This window comes from Urocitellus parryii, chromosome 4 (genome assembly GCF_045843805.1).
Source record: "Urocitellus parryii isolate mUroPar1 chromosome 4, mUroPar1.hap1, whole genome shotgun sequence".
NCBI classification, from domain to species: domain Eukaryota; kingdom Metazoa; phylum Chordata; class Mammalia; order Rodentia; family Sciuridae; genus Urocitellus; species Urocitellus parryii.
The window spans coordinates 1,959,913-1,970,141 of record NC_135534.1 but is presented as its reverse complement, the minus strand read 5'-3'; positions in this window follow the sequence as shown (position 1 = coordinate 1,970,141).

Here is a 10,229-nt window from a genome sequence, read left to right as displayed (position 1 = left end):
GCCGCGTGTTCCACAGAGGGGAAGTCGGGAGCTCTTGGCCTCTCTGATTCCATTTGAGATGTAACTGCGACAGTCCGGCTGCAGCAAAATAACCGGGGGTGACGAGCAACTTGTGTACATTGATACAGCGGGAGTGGGAGCTGTTTATTGTAGGACAGGAGCGGTATTTATACATTCCACACAGCTTATCTTAATTAACATAAACACGATTCAGCAGTCAACCAATAAGGAATCTCCACACTTCTTAATGGCTCACTGGCGCCACCTCACAAACCACTCCCCCTGGCAAAATGCCAGGCGCCATCCTGACTTGTTTACAGACTCTAACATGTAATGTCTTTTATTATGCTAACTGACGTTCAGACAGACTGTGGAAATGATTCACAAACACTCTGTAGAACGATATTTCTTAAAAGAGCAAAGATCAGATTGAGAACTAAGACACTTTTGAAGATTTGTCAAGAGGCCAGCCTCACTGAGTTGAGGCTTGGCCTCTCTTCCTTCCCTGTGTTTGGATGGAATCAAGCTCATTTAACGTGTATGAAACGATGGATTTTTAAAAAAGATCAGTGTAATCTCAAAATAAACAAGGGATACTATAGAAAAGTAAAGCTTCTGGCAATCTATAAAAGGTCTTTAGGTTTGTAAAATAGTTTTAAAAGAAAGTAAAACTTGTATGTAATTGAGTTCATAAATATACGGCTAAATCGATTCCAAAGATAATTCAGTGTTCGTTTTGTATGTTCCTTGTAGAACTGTAGAACCGTTGCCTGTGGGTGTTTTGCAGAAGTATTACTGAACCATCGAGTTTGGGACAATAGGCCACCCACTGCAGGACAGACAGGATGCAGTGCTGACGTCCAGTGCCAATACTGACCCCAGTTGCATGGACGGGGTAACCGTAAAGTTATAGACCTGGAAGTTAAAACCCATTACTTCCACTTCAAGACGGTGAAACCGGCCTGCTGGGTGTTTAAAACCCAAAACACGGAGACTGAGGTCAAGGAAGTAAAAGGGTCAAGGAAAAACCAGCCTCTTAAGGTCAGAGAGGATCCAGGATCCAGGGAATAATGAAAAACCTCGAAGAGGACCTCAGAGAGCAGGAAGGAGGGTCCCTGGAGGGGGAAATGTCCTTGATGCTGCCAAGAGAAGCCACGTGTGGTCAGCAAGACCCTGATGCCTCCTGGCTGATGGCACAACCGCTAGAGGAGAAGCTAAAGGAGCTGAGAGAGAGGCTTCTCACATGTCCCCAAGAGTGATCCCTGAGACATCTCAGCTGAATCTCAGTGGGTAGTAGATAGAAGAAGGTCAATTTTGAGTAAGTTGGTCTGAAACACCTGGCAGGATAGAAGAGGCAAAGCGCCGCCGTCCGTGGGCATGGGGAGCGAGGAGAGCGCTTTCAGTATGACTTGATGCACACTGTGTCAGCTCTGCCCAAAGTGAATAAGACCGGTGCCTACAGAGGAAGGGTTCATGTGTGGGAGTGCCTAATAAAAACCATCACCAGGGCTCTCCATTTGAGCCTGAGCACACAGACCGACAAATCTTCTGACCTCCTACATAGATTAACCGAATCTCTTTTCCACTGACACGATTGAGTTATGCCTTCATGGTTTTCAGTGTCTGGCTGCAATTCCACTTATTGCTTTTGTGCTAATTGTTTGTTTTGCTGTCTTGTGGATGGTTGGCTTGGCATGATCCCTGCCCGACGTCTGCCTGTCCAGTCACCTGCCGTCTGCACGGTGGACCTCTGGGCTGCCCTGATGGGGAAGGCACTTGACGGTCCACCCCCACCTGATGGAGAGCAGGCTCACCTCCCCTAACCTTGCCCTCTCTCAGCAGGAAGAACTTGGAGATGTCAGCACCCAGTTTCCCACAGAAATGGACAGTGGAAATGGACAGTAGAGAAACCTGACAGCGCTCCCCCCACGCTGCGGACCAGCCCTGCTGCCCGTCCTCCCTAACCTCAGGGCAGCAGGTCACCTCTCTTCCCGTCCCAGGCAGAGTCATCTGTCCTTGAACACCGACCACAGGAGCCGAGCGATTCAGCCTGGGGAAGGCCCCAGAAGACCTCAGACTGTCCCCCGACGAACAGGCGAGTGACAGCCCTGACAGAGAAGGTGGGCGCTGCCCTGAGTCGCCTCTTTAAAGCCCCCTGCTCTCCCCATGGGCAGATTCGCAGCCTCCGGGACGGGCGTCCCTGGCTCCTCCTCTGCTAGCTCAGCAGTGAAGCCTTCTCTCAAAACCCTGTTGGATTTGCATCGGGGATGGGGACAGCCTTTCGGGACACCCACTCTCCACGAGCTGCAGCAGGGCTCTGCTGCCCCCCTCGCTCTCCCCCCTTCACGGTGTCTTCGGCTCCCCAGGTGGGAACGTCCTGGGCTGAGAGGATCCGGCGCCCCAGGCCCCCACTGGAATACAGTTCCCAGTCACCAGAGACCCACGTCCGCCCCTTCCCCTGGGGCCTCCTTTCCATCTCAGGCAATGGCTCCCCTAGGCCAACACCAACACAGCGGATGTGTTCTACAGCGTTTTCCCTTTTTCAGTACCCAGGATGGAACCGAGGGGCACTCTACCTCTGCGCCACTTCCCCAACCCTTTTTATTTACTTACTTTATAAATTTGGAAACAGGGTCTCTAAATTGCTGAGGAAGGTCTCGAATTTGTGAACCTCCTGCCTCAGCCTCCTGAGTAACAGGGATTAGAGGCATGTTCCTCCACACCCAGTTACGGAATAACCCCCCACACCTTTTTTTAAATTGGGGTTAAATACACACAACACAAAATCCCCATCTTGACATGTTCAGTGCACGGCTCAGGGCACTAGGCACACTCACCCGCTGCACAGCCGTCACCATCTCCACCTGCAGGGCTTCCTCACCCCCCAAAAGGAAACACTGTCCCATGGAACACTGACCCGCGCCCCCAGCCCCCGGCTCCCCACCTGCTGTCTCTGTGGATCTGATGCCCCGGGGCCCGTGTGAGTGGGTCCTGCGGTATTTGTCCTGGCCTGTCTCACTGTGTCCATAGTGTCCCCTAAACGAGCCCATCACCTCTGTCCACAACGTCCCCCGCACCGGCCACCCCATCCCCCCGTCCACCCCACAGGCAGCGTGGCCATCTTAGAATGTGACCAGCTGGCATCCATGCCAGAGTGGCAGTCAGCCCCTGCTGCTGGTGCCACCCCAGGGCCTCGAGGGAGGAGCAGGTCCGAGGGAGGACCACAGCTGAGATCAGCCTCCAGGAGTGTCGAGGGCTGTGTGGAGCTGCGGGTGCGTGGGTGCCGCCTGCGTGCTGTGCGCGTGTTCACGGTTGTCCCTCTACACCGCCACGCAGGGGACCGGCTTCCAGCACAGGAGCCGCTGGGGGACGCACTGAACCCTCTTCAGCCACAGGTGACACTTGGGCTTCTGGGGAGGGGTGGCACCGGCCCCCGAGGGTGGAGAGGAGAGCAGTGGGAGAGGGCAAGGGCAGCTGGCAGCCGCCTGTGGCCGTCCGTCTGTCTGGCAGGTGTCTGACTGCCCGTCCTCGTCCACCTCCTCAGGCCGAGCATTAAGAACCCAGGCTCCTGCAGCTCACAGTGGTGGAGGTCCTGGGCCCTGGGCCCATATCGGCTCCACTCTGGAGAGGGCCCCAGGCTGGCGTCACTGTGGCTGGATCAGCCAGGAGACAGGAGGTGACGGGGTCCCAGAGAGCGACTCAGTCCCTCTTAAGGGCCACACCCCAGTGATCTCCTGACCTCCCACTGGGCCCCAGGACCCATCCCGGACACCACCCTAGGGGACACACTCGGACTGTGTGGAACCACAAAACCCCCGACCTTTTCCAGACAGGACTTCCCTGGGCACCAGTGGGATGTCAGATGGACACTCACCTCCCCAAGTGTCGTGATGGGCACTGAACCTGCGCGTTACGGCTGGACGTGTGCCCCCGCCAAGCCTAAAGCTCCCACGGAAGAACCCAACTGAGGCAGGACGGAGGAAATCCCACTCAGCTGAGGAGCTCGACGACATCCAGCACTCCTGCATGTATCCACCACAGTGCAGAGGGCAGGAGGCACGCCCCATCCTCCCGCTCCCCATCTGGGCTGCCCCAGCTCCTTGTACTCCTTGTGCTCAGTCCCTGACACCCTGAGCTTGCACGCACTGGGGCCGCAGGCTCACCTGGTTTCACCTTCCTGCCTGGCGGAGGCCGTCTAGAGCTGGAAGCCGGTAACCCCCCTGAGCTGAGGCTGGAAAGCTCCTGCCTGGTGAAAGTGGAAGGCCCCTGCCTGGTCCCTCCATGGCCACCCAACAGGAGGCCTGGGGCGACTTGGAGCACCGAGTCAAAACCGAAGCCCTGGGCTGGGGCTGGGGCTCAGAGGTGGAGCGCTCGCCTAGCTCAGGTGGGCACGGGTTCCATCCTCAGCACCACATAAAAACGAAGTGAAGAAATGGTGTCCACCTACAACTAAGAATAAATATTAAAAAAATTGTCGGTCCCTCAGCTGAGTGGGATTTCCTCTGCGTGAGTTTTCTTCTGTGTAAAGTTCCATTTTCCCCTTCAGAATTTATAGTTTAGAAACTTGAAACTGTGTCATCTACGCCAACTCCTCGGTCTCACTCACTAGGCCCCAGCTGCGTGCCTTCTGCCGATGACACCCCAGCTCACCTTCCTTATCATTTGTGAGTTGGGTTCTGATGCCAAAGAGCTCTGTCTACTCCTCCCTAAATGGGGACACTCAGGAGGCTTTGGGTGGCCCGTGAGTATCCGTTCTGTAGGCTGGAACCTGCAGCTCTCCCCACACGGCCAGGGGCAGCCCCTCAAGCTTGTTCTGGTGTCCGTTTGACATCTTGTTGAGCAGCTAACTTACTTTCTGATCCAAGAAGACAGTTCAGGCCCATCTCGGGCATCTCCTGCCCAGCCCTGGGATCGGCCACTGCTGCAGGGAACCTGCTCCTGCTAGTGGAAAGCCGTGTTTCTGGGAGCCCTGCCGTACCTCCTGGCCCCTGGCATGTCCTCTTGTCCCAGCAGGCCCCAACCCTCCTTGGCCCTGACCCCCACCCTGGCACTGTCTCCCTGAGACCCCAGCCTTCAGGCCCTGACCGCTTTGAAGGAAAGAAAGAAAAAGAAATGAATATGTTGTAGCACATGGAAGAGGAAGGAAGGGCAGCTGAACCCCTCCCCTCCACCAGCCCTGGGACGCCCCACCGCGGCCCTGGCTCTTCCCCATCACCCGACCCCGGAGGCGCTGCCACCTGGGTGGGGACTCACAGCCTGCTCCCAGAAGGGGAAGCCACGTCTGAGCATCCCAGAGCACAGGGGCAGAGTGAATGACGAGAAGGAGCACCAGGCGCAGAGAATCCCGGTGGACACTCAGAGGCAGCTGGGCCCAGTGGACACGCCTGTCATCCCAGCAGCTCAGGAGGCCGAGGCAGGAGGATCGCAAGTTTGAGATCCGCCTGGGCAACTTTAGCAAAGCGGTCTCAAAATAAAAATGAATAAGATGTTTTTTTTTTTGAAGGGCTGGGATTGAAGCTCAGCAGTAGAGCAGCCCTGGGTTCAATCCTTAGCACCTCAGAAAGAAGCTCTGAGGCAGACGGCCATGTGGCAATCCGAGACAGGCGGGAGGAGGAGGGCAGGTGGGAGGCCAAGGGACACTGGTGTGAGGAAGACGGCCCTCAGCAGCCCCGCCATTGGGCACAGGCACTGCCAGGAAAGGAGGGGGAGAGAAGTGCCAGAAGAGAATCATTCTAGAAGCTTCTGAAGAATAACAGGGTGGGAAACCACAGGGCAGCTAAGCCTGGGTAAGAGGAGTCGGGAGGAGGAGGGGAACGGACGGGGGCAGGCATGCAGAGAAGTCACAGCCTGGCATCCCCAGGGTTCAGGGAGCACAGGAGAGCGCCCAGCAGGCCAGGCAGGACAGAGGAGCCCGGTGCAGAGACAGACGGAGGCCAGAGTTCTGAACCTGTCCACAGTCAGCCCACCGACCACCTGCAAGGAAGGGCTGGCGCGAGACCCCCCACACCACAGAGCAGCTCAGCCTGTGAGAAGGAGGAGAGGGGGTCCCGTGCTCTGGAGAAGAAAGACTTTGGACTTGGGGTTTCATAGGTGGAGTCACTATTTAAATACGGGGTGGGATGGAAGTCTCCCGGAGCTGCGGGGGCACGACACGGTATGGACTGCAGAGAGTGCCTCTTGGCCAGCATGTGGAAGGAGGTCCCCAACATTCAGAGGCCAGTCCTGCAAGGTGCCCAAGAGGTGTGGGAGGACACACAGCTGTCAACAGAGGGGGGGCAGAAAGAGACTCCACCCCCAGTGCCCAGGCCCAGAAGTCTCCAGAAACCAGCCACGGCAAGAACACCTGGGGCTGCGCTCCACCAAGGGCCGTGGAGGACTTTGGGGGAGACAGGCATTTCATGTCACAGCATTTTGCAGGGTCACCTTGTTACAGAACGTCAGAGATCAGCCTAGACCCCCGGGCCACGCTGAGCCGCGTGTCGGCAGGAGGCTGCAGTAGGGAACTTGCTCTCAGGCTGAACCCAAGCAGAGCCCAGGGCTAGTTCAGTGGCTTTGGAAAAAAAGAAGGAAAGAGGACTCAGTGGCTCACTGCCCACGAGGGCCTTCTGTGGATGAGAAGCAGCTACGTGGGAAAATACTGCCCTGATTTCATGGTGGGTTCTGTCCCAACCCCGCACCCTCACAGCTACACCAAGTAACGGGCCAGTTAAGGAAGGAACACAAATCTGAGTGAATAATAATGAATCTCCAGACTTTAAAATTGGTTTGCCTATTCTTTCTTTCTTTCTTTCTTTTTTTTAACAATTGCCTTTATTTTTTAAATACACGACAGTGGAATGCATCACAATTCTTATTACACAAATAGAACACAATTTTTCCACTCTCTGTATATAAAGTAGGTTCACCCCAGTTCGTGTCTTCAAGCATATACTTTGGACAATGACGTCCATCACTTTCCACGTCATTGCTCACCTCCCCTCCCACCCCTCTGCCCTATCTAGAGTCCGTCTCTTCCTCCTAGGCTCCTCCTCCCTTCCCCACTATGAGTCAGTCACCTTATATCAGAGAAAACATTCGCCATTTGATTTTTTGGGATTGGCTGGCTTCACTTAGCATCATCTTCTCCAACTGCATCCATTTACCTGCAAATGCCATGATTTTATTTTCTTTTATTGCTGAGTGATATTCCATGGTGTATATATGCCACATTTTTAATCCATTCATCTACTGAAGGGCATCTAGGCTGGCTCCACAGTTTAGCTGTTGTGAACTGTGGTTTGCCTATTCTTAAAAAACAGATCCTGCTGGGATTTTCATGGGGGTCATGTTGGATCTATAGATCAGTTGGAGAAAATGAACTTCTTCTGATTGGATCCCCAGTCCACGAACACGGCACCTGTTGGAGCTTTTAACTTCTCTTATTAATGTTTTCCAGTTTTCAATGTGTGGGTTTTGCAAATTTGTGGCCATGTTTGTACTAAGTAGTTAATATTTTTGCTTAGGCCTGAGCCTAAGCAACTCCATTCTAAAAACCCCAGTTTGAAACCTGCAGTCTCCCAGGCACAGCCACAGAGCCCTCCAGGGTGGCCTCAGCAAGTCACTTCCCCTCACCCTGATAAACAGGGTGAAGCCCCTGGCGGGCTGTCCTCCCTGATAAGAGGGAAAGTGGGGAAGATCAGGGTGGAGACCCCCAGACCAGATGTCTCTGACCCCAGGGTAAACGATGTCACTGAGAAATCAGGTGGTAGCTGATAAGGATTGAAAGGGGGGTCAAAAGCCCCCAAATGTAGTATAAACAACAGAGCAGATGAGCAGGGATTCAGCCAGCCGGAACAGGATGCACTCGGGCTGGAGGGCCTGATGAGGGCCTGACATCCCATCACTTGTCATCATTTCTGAGCCTCTGAGTGATCCTCACCACTCTCATCTCTACTGCCTCGTCTGGACCCTGGTGAGGGCCACAACTTCTCCCTACCACCCTCTCCCCAACGGGTCGTCCACTCCACGCCAGGAAAAGCCCACCTGGGTTCCGGACCTGGTCACCGCGGTCTGAGTGAGTGTGCATCTGCTGGACACAAAGCCTCAGGCTGAAGACTTTTGAACTTAGCACACAGAGGGAATGCAGCCACGAGCCTGTCATGATGAAGTGAGTTTTACAGAGCTTAGAATTAGTCTAATTTGCTGTGAATTAATTAATCTAGAATTGTTTGCTGTGAATTGATTACGTATTGTAGTGCCTAGTGTTAAGGATCATCGTTTTCTTGATTAAGAACCTAGAGAGTGAAATTGTGGTGATTTGAGTGAATAAAGCATCGAAAGGGGCAGTAGCGCATGGACATCCTTTATTCGCCCCCCCCCCCCGACTGCCTACGTCGTAATGCGACAGGTTGTAGATGGCATGTTTTAGTTCAGTTTCCAGTTGCTCTTTGCCAGGATGTAGATCAGCGACCGACTTTCTGTGCTGCCCTGGTATCTCCTAACCTCACTGGACTCACTGTGTTCTTCCTCCCCCTTCCGCCTTCCCCTCCTCCTCCTCTTCCTCTCTCCCCTTCTTCTTCTTCCAGTGTTCCACCACGGAGCCACAGCCCAGCACCCCCTCTTTATTTTTATTGAGAGATAGGGTCTCACTGAGCTGCCCAGGCTGGCCTCCAACAGCCTCTGTCCCACAAGGGGCTGGGATCGGAGGCCTGGGCCACGCCCCGGGCTGGGCTGACTGAATCACAGACGGTTGTGTCGATGCCCTCAGGGCTTTTCAAGATGACCAGGTTTTCAGAGATAGAAAGAGTTCATTCTCTCTGTCTGACGTGGATGTCTTTTGTTTCCTTTCCTTGCTTTATCGCGTTGGCCAAACTTCAGAGCACTGTGGAGTAGAAGGTGGGCGAAGAGACATCCTTGTCTGGTCCCTGATCCTGGGTTGCGGTGGAGGGAAGCTTCTAGCCTTTTACCGTTGAGCTCGTGCCCTTCACGGCTGAGAAGATTTCCTTCTATTCCTTCTTTTTCTGGGATTTAAAAAATCGTTCTTGAGGTTGTAACACAGTTTTTCTTCTTAAATATACTGTGCTCGTGGCTGGGATGTAGCTCAGTGGTAGAGTGCTTGCCCAGCACGTGGAAGACCAGGGTCCAGTCCCCAGTACCACAGGTGACGATGACGACGATGATGACGACTATGACAACGACGACGATGTGAATTGATCAAGGTGACTTTCTGAATGTTAGACCAATCTTCCTAGAATAAATATCACCTGCATTTGTTGGAGTTTTTGCTAAACTTTGTTTAGGATTTTCAGATCTGTGTTCACGGGGAGCATCAGGGCACGGTCTCCTTTCTTGGTCTAACTTTGGATTCCAGGGTGTCCCTCCAAAGCTCAGGTGGAGGAATTCAGGAATGTGCAGAGGCCAAGTGACCAGGTGGTGAGAGGCTTAACCTCATCGTGTATTACTCCACCCGACCGCACTAACTGGGTGGGGGCAGTAGCAGGTGGATGTGGCTGGAGTGTGTCCTGCAGGTGGGGCGTCCCTTTGGGGTCTATGTTTTTCCCTTGGTGAGCACAGCTCTCTCTGCTTCCTGGGTATCGTGTCCTGAGCTGCTTCCTCCGCCACGCCTTCCACTATGATGCTGTGCCGAATTTTAGGCCAGAACTAAGGAATCCGCCATCTCTGGCCTGAGACCTCTGAAATCAGGAGCCAAAATAGACCTCTTCTCCTCTGCATTGTTCTTGTCGGGTCTTTTGGTCAATTAAAAAAAAAAAACTGATTAAAACCCAGGGAATGCTGACTTTATAAAGCGAGTTGCAAAGTGTTCTATTCCTTTCAATTTTGCTATATGGATTTGTGTAGGGTGGTTTTATTTTTCCTTAACTATTTGGTAGAATTCACTAGGGTTGCCATACAAATCTGATGGTTTTTTGTAAGAAGGTTTTTGCATAAAAAATTTACTGAATAGACATGGGACGATTCTGGTTATCTATTTCTTCCTAAGTAAATGTCCTCTCGCTCATTTCTCTTTTGGAGGTGTGGGTACTGGGGATTGAACTCAGGGGTGCTTAACCACTGAGCCACATCCCTACCCCTTTGAGACAGGGCCTCCCTAAATTGCTGAGACTGGCCTTTGAACTCGTGATCCTCTTGCCTCAGCCTCCTGGGCTGCTAGGATTACAGGTGAGCACCACCAAGCTCGGCTCGCTCATTTCTGATATTAGTGACTTGTGTCTTTTTCCAGATTAATGTGG